Here is a 13,834-nt window from a genome sequence, read left to right as displayed (position 1 = left end):
GCTCCACCAAGGGACCCAACCACATACGTTGTAAGTCAGGGGAGAGGCACACATCCAAGCCCGTGGCTGTGGTTATGCTGCCTGACGTGCCTCTGATCCCAGCAGGGGGCATCCGTGTGGCCCCAGAAAGCTGGGAACCACCAGGCCAGACATGCTCCAGCCTTTGCCTAAAGCAGGTTCCAATCTGAAATGAGGTAGCCACATAACATTTGGAGAGAGAAAAAATAAGCAGCATAACTACTTACAGGTCTTATCAGCTTGTGACTGATAGAGGGCGAAAACAATCTCAAAACAGTCAAAGCAATGATGATCACCCCCCCCCCCCGCCCCCAAGCAGCAGACCTCAGAACAGCATGGGACCTGTGAGAAGAAACAAGATGATCATCATCTAGCTGTTGATTATTTTTTCTAACACTGTAAAATCCTGCATGTTTTTTTTTTTTCCCCCACTGAGGAGCAAAGTACCTCTTACAGCAGAGTAGCTGACGTGCTGTAAGGGTATGCCATGGTTAATTCACAATAACGGGTTCATGAATTCATATCCTTGGTTTACAAGGCAACAGGTTAGCAGCACTCCCCCTCCCCCTTCTTATAAAGAACTGCAGTTTTCAGCTCTGAATTCCAACTTTTGGATTAGTTCTATCTGAAATATTTTGTTCTAAATTTCATTTCCCAGAAAGGTTGTACTAGCTGAAAGTAACATACAATGTTGCTGCAATTATGCATTAGAAAGGGGTATCTTGCATTGGGAAAATTAATCTCAGCTGTGTAAGGACTAATAAATCAGACCCACGCCTCAGAGTTAGACAATCTACTTATCAGCAAACAACAACAGGTCTGGCAAACTTGGAGACAAACGTTCCTCCCTACATAAGAGACAGACTAAGATAAGACTAATAATAATTTAGAAATAATTTAACAGGACCCTCTTAGATACCTGAAGCTCACTGAATTTTTAACTAGGAATGCTGCTAAAACAGAGTACAATTCCTCTACTCCCTTATCAGTCAGGACAGTCACACCAAGGCTTAAATGTAAGGAAGTTAAAAAGTTTCTGCTGAGAGGAAAACCTAACCTTGTTAGAGCACGAGATGACACCCACAAAACATAACTCAGGTGCAGAACAGTCTCCTGAAAGCCAGAAGGGGGCCATCACTGATAGTAAAGCCAATGACTACATTTGCATAACGAACTTCTGACTGCTTACATATGCAAAAACCCTCAGAAGTATTAATTAGGGAGGCCACCAGCTGGACTTGTTTAACAAGGGAAGATTCCAGGCAGAAGTCCTGATGGAGAAAACATATGGGCCATACACTAAGCTAGCTGAAACTCATGCAACTCCTCTGAACCTACTGCCTCCTCAAGGATATGCCAGCCACAGCAAAGAGCCTGCATTCTTGCTACCTCACCACTTTCAGATGAGATCAGACTTTCCACACTGGATCGGTTAGGCACTTAACCAGGACATGCTTAACTTTTCAATCACTATTTCCATTTCACATCTGTGATTACATCTATTAACTTGTAACAGTTGGGAAATATATAGAAAATTATCTTAACCTCAGTTCAGTGGATAGGAAGTAGCTACACATGTCAGGAAACCACATTGTACTAGTTAAGCATGACTTTTTCCAGTAACAGCACAGCCAGTATCATAGAGGGATGGAGAGTAAGCTGCTTCCTCATTTCTAGGTGTCCTTCCTAACCAAAATGAAACAAGTTATAGAGGTTAATATGGCTCCTGTTGCTACTCCTTCTTCTGGTGGGTAAAACCGTACAGAAGTTACTTTAGCACCAACAATTATTTGGACTTGAAGTTTTGGGCTTATTCTGTGGTTAAAACAGAAACTAATGCTAATGAGTTAACTGTTCTCCCCAGCCTCACTCTGAGGAAATGACACTTCCTGCCCATGCTGCTTTGCATTTGTCACTGCATTTCCCAGAGGGATAGAAAGCAGAATTTAGGTCTACTACTTTAAAGACATTTGATTACTTAATTCTCTACCTCTGATAATGAGAATTCCAGTGTCAATAACCTTCCAGGAAATAAAAACAACAACAAATATTAAGGACACTCTGATACGTACAAGCCCTCTTGAAATTTTCCCTGGTCATGTTATATTGTTCCAGTATGTTAGCAAAATTGTCAAAGACAATCCTTCCCTCTGTTCTCCCTTGCTATGCCTGGCAATTAAGAACATTGTTTCTCAAGTTCAGATTAAGGTAACTGCTTCCCTTGCAATACTGAAACCCTCAACAGTTTTCAAACTCTTGCAGCTTCCTGAATGTCGAAACCCAAGTCATTCCAAAAAGCCTTTTCTAAATCATCTAAAACAGCATTCTAACAGCTTCAGAAGCTCTCTGGCTAACACCAGCAGGGCAAAAAAGACCCCCAAAAACCTGTAAACGAACCCAAACAAATCAAATGAAAAGAAAAAAGAACAGCAAGAGTCAAAAAAAGATGACAGTCTTAATAAGCTAAGACCATCTTGTAACAAGCAACAGAAGAAAAAACAGCATACAAATAAAGCTGAAAGTCATAACAAAACAACCCCACACATTGCATTAACATGATTGTATTTTAATCTCACTTTATAAACCAAGATGAATTTTCTTGCATTCAGGCATGCTAGAGCATCTCACGTGTTGATCACTGTCACAAAATCTTGGACTACTGCCCCAGCACCCTGTTAGTTTACAGACTGCTTATGTAAATCAGCAATGGACATTTTTAGTAACTATATTCTAGACTAGTCCCTGAGGAGTTTGGCATTGTGCTTGACAGAGGAAAAGAACATCAGGTGTCTCATATTACTGTTAGCATCAAGGGCACAGCTCCACACAGCCCTCCCCTCCCACCTTGCTGCCAATACCGATTTCAGGAAATTCCATCTGTCCTCCGTGTTCCCCTACCTCACTCTCCTGCAGCAAAGGCAGCAAACATACACACATTTCAAATAACCAGCAGCTAACTGATCTACCTTGCAGCCATTGGGAAAAAAAAAAAAAAATAGTACGGCAGAGCAGCATGAGGTAGGCTAGAGGAGGTACGCAGCACCAACTCTTTAAGCTGGCACAGCTGCTGAGAAAGAGGTGCACAGAATGATACCCTACCCCTTGCCTCCCAAATGCCTCAGTCTTTGTCTTTGCTGCAATTACAGCATACAGCAAACATAAGGACAAACTGTGTCCATGTAACCACGCTAGAAAAACCCAGCTGTGCTATAACATTAACCTAAGCCGCAACAGGTGAAGATGGCCACGTTTGCAGCATACCAGCTGAGGTCACTTCTGGCTAAACTTCAACCAGAAACCATCTGAGGTTTTCTTTCCTGCCTCAGCACATAGCACGTAAACCATTCCTGACAACATGCAGGTGACAACGCTGGGTCAGTGCCATGCAGTCAGAGAGCCATCCTGCTGCCTACAACTAGTCACGCTTGTGGGTCCTGTGACATGCCAAAAGGTCTTGTCCCAACCAGCTTTCCTTATGCAACACTGTGGTTTACCCAGATAGAACGCAAAGCCACGAAAGTGCAGGTTCTTCTTGCAGATATTTTTGGCATGTTCTAAACTGAACTGTAAGTATCTTAGGCTCTTTTCAACGGTTCATATGAGAATGGCTATTTAGATGTTTGAAATAGGTTGACGGTGATTACCAAAATGTATGTCAGAATTTATGTTTAACATAAATTCCTGTTTCCAGGTTCCAATAAAAATTATAGTCTACAAACCAGTAAAGAATGCCAACTGACCATTAAACTGAATTTCTAAAGTGAAAAGCACTGTAAGTAGAATACAGTTTTTGTAGTATTGAAAGTATTTCCTTGAGAGCTATGTAGAGGCGAGTAGTTAGCCTTATTATTCTAATAGCTTTCTCCTACCACAAAGGCCATTACAGAGAGTTTACACTCTCATTTTTCTTTCACATGCATAACCCAGAAGCTATGATTTCCAAAACCACTTTTAACTCAAATTCTCATTACAGTTAAGCACTCAGAATCCCACGCCAGTTCCAAGTATCTTGCCTAGGTTTCATAAATCCCTCAATAACTTATTTTCTCCTCTCATTTATATAAGTCATTACAATCTTACAACAGTTCATTAAAAATAATTAGTTTGCATATTTAACTACCTTGTAAAAAAGAATAGAAATGAAACGCACAGTGATACAATTTTGCGAGAATTTGTACATGGCAATCCTTCTTTGTTTAAAGACGAGTAGAGGATAGCAGTAGTGAAACATTGAAGACAGGTTACAACTAGAACCTATGCTTCTTCCAGAAAGAGTTATTTTCATAAAAATTATAGAGTACTTGCTTTCACACCTGTCTTATATGCTTTCACATGCACAAAATGTAGCTTTTCTGAATAACATATGAACACTTCATTCTTGAACACATGCTCACAGAAGGCATCAGTGCAAAAACAGGTGCCACACTTGAAAATAGGACAGGATGCAAATCTGCACATCAAATGCCAAACTTATGCCAACTATAAACAAACGTGCAGGTTGAAAACATTCTCCTTACTTGCATAACCTGCATAAAGGTCAAGATTTTCTCCCCCTTTTCTGTTCCTCTGTTTCTAAGAGAAGGGAAAAAAACTGAAGTGTAAGAAAGTTAACAGAAAGAAGAAGCAGACACAGAAAAGGATGCCTGAAGAGATACAGGTTCACAGTCTCACAGATTAGGCATATAATACTAAAGGTTCACTCTAAGAAATAGGAGGCATGCATGAAACACCATTTGGTCTAAGGAGTAAGTTCACACACAAAGTATCAGTGGAAGTGAAAGTGTTTCCTCTGAGTGCATATGAGAAAAAAAAAAAATCAAGAAAAGTCATAAAAAGAGCTTGCTACTGAGAGCACCAGAAACTTTCATTTCTGAAACTCTTACATGCTTTCACACAGCAAACGCGCTCCAGCTGCAGCCCAAAATAATGCGAAACGCGTTTCCTTCGCGGCACAGCGAGGAGAAACAGAAACGGGCTGAAAACCACTAAACGTTAACAGCCGGGGGGAGGAAGGCGACAAACTGCCCCCCAACGGCCCCCTCGGGGGGGGGGGAGGGGGGAAGGCGACAAACTGCCCCCCAACGGCCCCCTCGGGGGGGGGAAGGGGGGAAGGCGACAAACTGCCCCCCAACGGCCCCCTCGGGGGGGGGGGAAGGGGGGAAGGCGACAAACTGCCCCCCAACGGCCCCCTCGGGGGGGGGGGAAGGGGGGAAGGCGACAAACTGCCCCCCAACGGCCCCCTCGGGGGGGGGGGAAGGGGGGAAGGCGACAAACTGCCCCCCAACGGCCCCCTCGGGGGGGGGGGGAAGGGGGGAAGGCGACAAACTGCCCCCCAACGGCCCCCTCGGGGGGGGGGGAAAGGGGGGGGAAGGCGACAAACTGCCCCCCAACGGCCCCCTCGGGGGGGGGGAAAGGGGGGGGAAGGCGACAAACTGCCCCCCAACGGCCCCCTCGGGGGGGGGGAAAGGGGGGGGAAGGCGACAAACTGCCCCCCAACGGCCCCCTCAGGGGGGGGGAAAGGGGGGGGAAGGCGACAAACTGCCCCCCAACGGCCCCCTCGGGGGGGGGGAAAGGGGGGAAGGCGACAAACTGCCCCCCAACGGCCCCCTCGGGGGGGGGGAAGGGGGGAAGGCGACAAACTGCCCCCCAACGGCCCCCTCGGGGGGGGGGAAAGGGGGGAAGGCGACAAACTGCCCCCCAACGGCCCCCTCGGGGGGGGGGAAAGGGGGGAAGGCGACAAACTGCCCCCCAACGGCCCCCTCGGGGGGGGGGAAAGGGGGGAAGGCGACAAACTGCCCCCCAACGGCCCCCTCGGGGGGGGGGAGGGGGGAAGGCGACAAACTGCCCCCCAACGGCCCCCTCGGGGGGGGGGGAAGGGGGGAAGGCGACAAACTGCCCCCCAACGGCCCCCTCGGGGGGGGGGGAAGGGGGGAAGGCGACAAACTGCCCCCCAACGGCCCCCTCGGGGGGGGGGGAAGGGGGGAAGGCGACAAACTGCCCCCCAACGGCCCCCTCGGGGGGGGGGGAAGGGGGGAAGGCGACAAACTGCCCCCCAACGGCCCCCTCGGGGGGGGGGGGGAGGGGGGAAGGCGACAAACTGCCCCCCAACGGCCCCCTCGGGGGGGGGGAAAGGGGGGGGAAGGCGACAAACTGCCCCCCAACGGCCCCCTCGGGGGGGGGGAAAGGGGGGGGAAGGCGACAAACTGCCCCCCAACGGCCCCCTCGGGGGGGGGGAAAGGGGGGGGAAGGCGACAAACTGCCCCCCAACGGCCCCCTCGGGGGGGGGGAAAGGGGGGGGAAGGCGACAAACTGCCCCCCAACGGCCCCCTCGGGGGGGGGGAAGGGGGGAAGGCGACAAACTGCCCCCCAACGGCCCCCTCGGGGGGGGGGAAAGGGGGGAAGGCGACAAACTGCCCCCCAACGGCCCCCTCGGGGGGGGGGAAAGGGGGGAAGGCGACAAACTGCCCCCCAACGGCCCCCTCGGGGGGGGGGAAAGGGGGGAAGGCGACAAACTGCCCCCCAACGGCCCCCTCGGGGGGGGGGGAAGGGGGGAAGGCGACAAACTGCCCCCCAACGGCCCCCTCGGGGGGGGGGAAGGGGGGAAGGCGACAAACTGCCCCCCAACGGCCCCCTCGGGGGGGGGGAAAGGGGGGAAGGCGACAAACTGCCCCCCAACGGCCCCCTCGGGGGGGGGGGTTGGTGCTTCCACAGCTCGAGCCGGGCGCTCGCCGGACCCCTCCCCCCAGCCCAGGTGCGCGCGCCCCCAGCATCTCCCATGACGCCAGAGGCGCGCTGGCCCCACCCACCACGGCGAGCGCCACGTACCTTCTCGGCGCGAGCGACAGCGGTGCCGGCGGCCCGGCCTCCCGCGCTATCTAGCGTGGGTTGTCTCGCGCTGCGCCAATCAGAACCATCCGCGACGCCCGGCCGGGCGTCAGGCCTGGCCAATCCCCGCGCGCCGAGGGGCGGGATCGGTCCCTATGGCAACGGGAGCCGGGGCCGCTGGAGCGCTGTTGGGTTGCCGTGCCGTGGAGCCGAGCCGAGCCCCGTCTCGTCCTGTCCCGTAGAGGCGCGGGAGGACGTCCGGGGGCTGCGCCCCTCTCCAGCCCCACGTCTAGGAGACGTCGCGCCCCTGGGAAGCAGAGGCTCCTCTCCCACCACCTCGGGACCCAAGCGAGGGAAAGAAGGTAGCATCGTCCGCCCTGCGCTTGAGGCGAGGGGCGGTGCGCGGGCCGGCTCGACCAGGGCCTCTCGCCTTCCCCCCAGCCAGGGCGGCAGCAGGGGGGCCGAGGGTGGCGGAGAGCCCGTGTGCTCTGATGCTGACTCCCTTCGGGGTGGCGGTGCCCTCGGCAGGCCTCGCTCTGGCCGGGTCAGCCCGTGGGGAGGCGCTCCGCGGGTGGGAGGCCTCGCCATGGCGGGGGGGGGGGGCTCCTGTCAGGGAGAGCCGTTGACCCCGTTGGCGGGGGGGGGGGGGGGGGCTCCTGTCAGGGAGAGCCGTTGGCCCCGTGGGGGGGGATGGGGACGGCTCCTGTCAGGGAGAGCCGTTGACCCCGTGGGGGGGGGGGGCTCCTGTCAGGGAGAGCCGTTGACCCCGTGGGGGGGGGGGGGCTCCTGTCAGGGAGAGCCGTTGACCCCGTTGGGGGGGGGGGCTCCTGTCAGGGAGAGCCGTTGGCCCCGTGGGGGGGCGGGGGGGGAGGTTCCTGTCAGGGAGAGCCGTTGGCCCCGCGGGGCCACCTCTCGCCCTGCAGGGCCAGGGGACTGTGGGCGCGCTCCCCCTGGGGATTCAAACTTTTTCCTTTCTGTCAGATAAAAAAAAAAAAAAGACAATAGTAACGGTAACAAGGGGAGAAGATGCGGCCCGAGTTTGCCGCATGGCGTCCCGGGCTAAAGTACAGGTGCGGCCGTCTGCAGTGGCGGCGGGCGGGTGAGAGGAGCCCGGCGGCCCGCGCCGCCAGCGGTGTCAGGGGCTTGGAGGTACCGGGGCGTCTGCGAAGAGCCAGGCTCTGCTGTTCGCTTGGAGCATCCTCAGGTTTCATTGCCTCCAACCTTTAGGCTGAAGTGCTGTCCTCTAGAGTTAATGTTTTTTTCAGGAAGTAACACTTTAGCAGCCCACTGAGTTATGCATAAGTTGTTAAAGTACCAGGATAAATTAATGCTTAGCTTGCAGCAGCAAAATCTTAATTGGTTGATAATCACACAACCACAGTAAGAACTTACACTGCTTTGTCCAGGAGACTACATTCTCCCCTGTCCTCTGCAAAGGCTGCTCTTATTAAAAAGAACATAGCATCATGCTTACTGTAGTACCACTGGAGGAGCTAGCTAAAATGTAGTGTCAAGCTAGGCACTGTACTCACATAATATTGCAAAAGAGGAAAGGTTGAATTTGTGGTTGTAGAGAACTGACTTTTTTCTTTCTTTTGTGGAAAGAACGTGGCTATGGCTTTCCAAAGAGTTCAGGTTTGGTGACGCTTTTGAGTCAGCCTGTAGAAGGAATTGGCTACAGCCTCTATTATTTGACTTGTACGCACTTGTTGTGGAGAGGTAATGTCGAGCATTTTCAAAATGAGACTATCGTAACAAAAATGGAGCACTGTGGTATTCAAGTTCAAGATGGAAGTTGGTTTGGGTTTTGTTTGTTACTTTCTTCTTTCCCGTTCTCAAGAAAAGTCCTATATTGACTCAATATAGCAGCAATTCTATCCCAAATTTTGAAATGACTCTCCCTCCCAACTAAAAAGGTGAACATGGAGAAAATTACTACTCAAAAGACTGGATAGGAATTGAAGAGCCACTTGAAATTTGCTCAGAACCAGCTTCTGGAGTAACCTTTATTGATCTTTACTTGAACTCCTCAAAAGGATTTGGAGGAAAATACACATTTCTATGAGCACTTAAGATCCATTTTTATCTTCTTCTATCAGTTACTAGACCGTGATTTTGTAACAATCCCAGCACAAGATCCTCCATGGGCAGCAACCTCTTAATCTAATTACAAACAGTAACTGCTAACTGTGATTATGTATTTTCCTTTCAGACAGTGCTGTAGTCTTTTGGAGAGTGGTAGTGTTTTATTTTAGAATAGAAGAGGTAAATATATATAAAAATCATCACATAAGTCTGTCTTTAAACAAATTGTCTTGCAGTAGAACAATAACTACTGGAAGCAAAGGCATTTCACATAGGCATCTGATGTAAATTTGCTTGTGGCTTGATGCTAGAATGAAGTTTGGCAGATCGCTATTTTGGAATGCGAAATTATATTCAGAAAAATCCAGTAATCAAATAAAAACTAAGCAACAAAAGACAGGATTATTTCAGAATAAGACTGCTTTAAGGAGAAGTTTCCAGAACTCAGCCATGTAGTAATCATAGTATAGCTGAACATTTACTTTTGGTGCATGTAAGCCAAGTTAAAAGCTGCCCCGAAGTGACATGTACCTAACTTCAACTGTAATCATGAAAGGGGAAAGGGAGATTGCTCCCTGAGATAATGATATTGTAAAATATTATTATATTGATCAAATGTCAGAGGTGTGAAAATATTGACTGATACTTCTGGAGATATTCTGATTAAACAAATGTGTGTTTTAGAAAAGAAAGATAACATACTTTACTATTAACTTTAAAGTGCATATCAGTGTTGCCTTTATTTGAACTCCTGTACAACAAAGGTGTTTATTTAGTCATATATTGTACTCCTGTCTACTTGTTCGCTCTGTGAGCAAAGGAAATCTTTCTGAAACTTCTGTGAGATACATATTAGACACAAGCTTTCTGGACAGGCACTTAAGCCAAATCCTGCTCTTACTGAAATCAGAGGCAAAATTCAGGTTAATTTCAACAGGAACAGCATTTGCTCAGGTATACTATACATGATTTGACAATTGGAATAATGAAAGAAATTACATTCTGTTAGAACAGAATCATATTAGAATCATAATCAATTGTAAATATTTTTCCTCATCATAGGTAATTCAGAAAATATTTAGACCCTTTTAATGATAACATTTCCCATGCCTTGTTATCTCTATAAACCAAAAGCAGGTATTTGCCAGTATTCAGCTTCCTAAACATATAGAAATCAAAGGGAATTAGCAACTTATGGAAATAAATGTCATTAGGCAGCTATCGTTAAGTGCCTAAATATTTTCAAATCTGGCTCCATATAATTCTACACTGATTCCAGTTAGCTATATTCTACATTCTTGCCAAGTGGAGAAAAGTACTACTGAAGTCTTGGTGAAGTCCAAGTTTACTTTAGTGTAATTTTTTGTGATCACCTAGAGCAAAATGTGTGTTAGTGGGTGATGAGGAATAGTAATTGCAATAATTTTTAATGTGAGTTTAGGGTTTAGGCAATATTTTGGCCGCAAGTAGTAGCATATTTGAAATTAGGTTGCTTTTTACACCAGCATTGGAGAAATTGCTGTTTGCATTTAAAGGAAATGTATTTGTGAGATTCCAGGTTTGTTCCTGTGTTTTGTTTCATATGTGAACATATAATACAGGAAGCTATACTTGTAGTGATATCAGTATAAATCTCTATTGACTCTCCAGTAAAATTTAAAAAAATTGCTTCTGAAGTTGATAAGAATTTTGTCAACGTATGCATTGAATTCAGTACAAGTTTTTGCTTGAGTATTGGCCTCAAAAATCATTTTTAGGAGCTAGCTTTAGTGAAAAGAATTGAAAACATTGTGCAATTTTTTTTTTAAGCAAGATTAGTATTTTTCAATTGGTAAAATAGTTTTGTAGGCACTGCTATTTATTTTTCTGAAATTATAATGATAGAGACATTCCTCGGAGGCAGGTAATGTATAAATAGGTATGTGTATTTGTGTGTGTACACAAGTGTTTAAATAATGAACCATTAACACTGAAAGCATTGAAACCAGAAGAAATAACAGTTGTCTTAAAACTACTTAGGACAGAAGTAAGCAAGCGTAGGAGCAGGCCATCTAAATTATTTGCTTTGATGGCATATTACTTCTGAACATAAAGTTCCATAGTAAATAACACTCACTTCTTTCACATTTGAACATTCATATTTTGTGTTACTATATAGTATCTCCTGGCATTTGAGTGACTCATTTAATAAAATAGCTGAAGTGTGTAAAAAAAAAAAAAAAAAAAATTCTATCAGCAAATGCTGTACTGCACACAGTTGAGGCATGCTCTCTTTGCTGAGAAGGTGAAAAAAGAATCAACTCAAGAAAAAAGAATCAATCAAATCTTAACTGTAATCCTGTAATCATGGGAAGAAAGCGGATAAAGTACAGTGGGAAAAATGTACAAAAACAGAAGTGCAAGAATCAAAAGAAAATAATTTAAACAGTGTGAGAATAAATGATTCTCCTGCCTTCAGGTACTTAAACAGTACTCTTTTAAGAAAATCAAATTTACATGCGGTCTTAAAGTGCTTCTTGAAAGGCAGTAAGGAATGTCTCCTGATGCTGAGAAATTAGAATGTAAATGGTATATACACTAACAAAAGATTAAGAGAGCATGTCCAGATTGAAACCTGTTGGATATTGCTATTGGTGGATAGAAAAAAGGAGGAACATCTGAATCATGGGGATTAATAAAGAACTTTGACAGAAGAGAAGAAATGCTCAAAGAATAATGAAAGGAAAACTGCTATTGCCGTATGTGAATGGAACATTTACTGAAAGAGGAGGGAGGGAAAAAATGCTATATATATTTATGTATATGTATATATGTATGTATTTTAAAGGATAAAAATTCATTTGGAAAGAGAAGCATGCAGGTGTTGTATAATTTGAAAGACGACATGTTACAGGAAAACTATTGCAGATTGTAGCCCTTTTCACTTAGTTCTCTGCTCTTGTTTTCAATGAGAAATCTAGATCTAGAGGACTGGTGACCTAATGAAAGGATATCGTCACCGCAGCCAGGGTTTTAGTGGAGCCTGTTGAGCTGAAAGGAATTTTTGCACTTGCTTCTCCGCTTCTGCCACTTTTTTAGATGTGCTGATACTGATTTAGCTCAAAGGACTGACATTCTGAAGATGTGTTAACTGTAGATTAATTAACTTTGATCCTTGGTTAAGGCATGGTAGCTTACAGTATCTATGCAGCAAATCTTCCTGAAAAAAAAGGGAGGAGCTAACTTTGATATTTCTGTTGTTTCCAAACAGAAAATATAGCAGAAGAATAGTCTCTGTTTCTGCCTATTTCGAACATTATAACATCTCAGAAAAGACTTATTAAAATTAATATACATCTTTGCAAATCATTTTTAAAGAAACAGAAAAAATACCTGTAATTAAACCTTCTATATTTAAACTGCCTCATGAAATGGACAAGTAAGACTGTTACTGTTTGAGAGAAGTGAAATCACGCTCAAAACTAGATGGCTAGCTCAAACGGCTGAAGGAGCACTTTGCATAGTTTAGCTCTAATAGTTGTAATATTTGTAATATTTTCCTTCCAGTTCTGAGTTTGGACTATTCATAGGAAGATGAAGATCAGTAGATCTATTGTATCTCTCTCTCATTTTTTAATTGCAGCACTTCATATAAAGATTGTGCACATCTCCAAAGTACAGAATTAAAATAGCCAGTCATAGTATAGTCGTGATTATAGAGAATATTGCTTTCATCCTATGTGGAAGGTATTTTGGGAAGTCGGCTACGTGACGAGAGACATGAAGACACGGCTGCAAGAACTGCTTGGATGTAACTGTGTATCAGGAGGCAATGTGAAACGCGCCTGGGTCGCGTGGATTTGGGGAAGTGTCTGGTTGAGCGGATGTGGGGTTGAGGCTAGGTTTTGTATCAGCAAAAATGCCGGTACAAACAGGCTGACCGCATCTGGCTGTCGGGCATGATAAGTAACTAATGTTAGCAACCTATAAGGAGCTTGGCTGTTGCAATATGTATGAGCTAATTAACTCTATTATATAAGTCATGAAAAGGTGCAAATAAACTGAGGCTTGTGATCATCATCGGATGAGCATGTCTCCCGTTGCTTCCGACAAATGGTGACCCCGACGTGATCCACGGCGGAGCAACGAGGTGGGCAGGTCCTTTGCAGCGAGGACGGCTAAAACACAGCGAAGAAAACTGTGTCGAGCCCCGGGCGTTCGCATCGGCGTACCCGGCTGATACGCGCTGCCGAGACCTTGGAGAGCTGCAACAGCGCTGACGTGAATCAGGTATGCAGAGGCAAGCAGCGTATAACCTTTTTACCAGCTTCCTGCAAAAAAGGCAAGTTAAGGGGCTGGACCTCCAAAAAGAGCTTCCTGGTTTACTGGCCTACGGACACTCCCAGGGCTGTTTTCTGAATCCTCATACAGTCCATGAGTTGTCCGAGTGGCGTAAGCTGGGTGATAAGCTCTGGGAGGCTGCGATTGATGGAGATAAGTTGGCCAAAAAGTTGGGTAAAACCTGGAGGGCCGTCCATAATGAGTTGCTGCAGTACCAGGCTGAGCAGCGGGCGGCAGAGCAGGTCTCTGCCGCACATGAAAAAAATAAGACTTATGGCACGGATTGGCCACGAGATATTCCCTTACCCCCGAGTACGTCTACTGTCTATTTGCCCCCTCCCCTTCCCCCCCCTCCCTCCCCTCCTTCTCCTCCTCCTGGCGAGTCGGCTCCTGCGGGCTCGGCCCCTGACGAGAATGCGACTTCGGCCCCCCCTCCCCCGGAGCCGCCCCCGGGGGCAGAAGCCGACTTGGCTGATGCCATAGCTAAGGACCGTCGGGAGGCCTGGGCTGCGCTCGCCAGGGAGAGTCTGGAACGGGGGGACGCGGATGTGCTGCAGGCGGCGGAGCAGCTTGCCTGCCCCGTCGC

General features: G+C 47.3%; 1 protein-coding gene across 1 annotated transcript in view; it reads left to right on the top strand.

Moving 5' to 3' along the window:
* The first annotated feature begins 6,822 nt into the window (after window positions 1-6,822).
* Window positions 6,823-13,834, top strand: part of NUCB2 (nucleobindin 2) — a 33,999-nt gene continuing 26,987 nt past the window's right edge. Inside the window, exon 1 of the mRNA XM_068944921.1 lies at window positions 6,823-7,205. The gene's annotated coding sequence lies outside the window, so the exon portion shown is untranslated. The remainder of the gene's footprint in view (window positions 7,206-13,834) is intronic.

This window comes from Struthio camelus, chromosome 5 (assembly GCF_040807025.1).
Source record: "Struthio camelus isolate bStrCam1 chromosome 5, bStrCam1.hap1, whole genome shotgun sequence".
Lineage (NCBI taxonomy): Eukaryota > Metazoa > Chordata > Aves > Struthioniformes > Struthionidae > Struthio > Struthio camelus.
The sequence above is the reverse complement of the archived record's forward strand: the minus strand, read 5'-3'. Positions and strand labels throughout refer to the sequence as shown.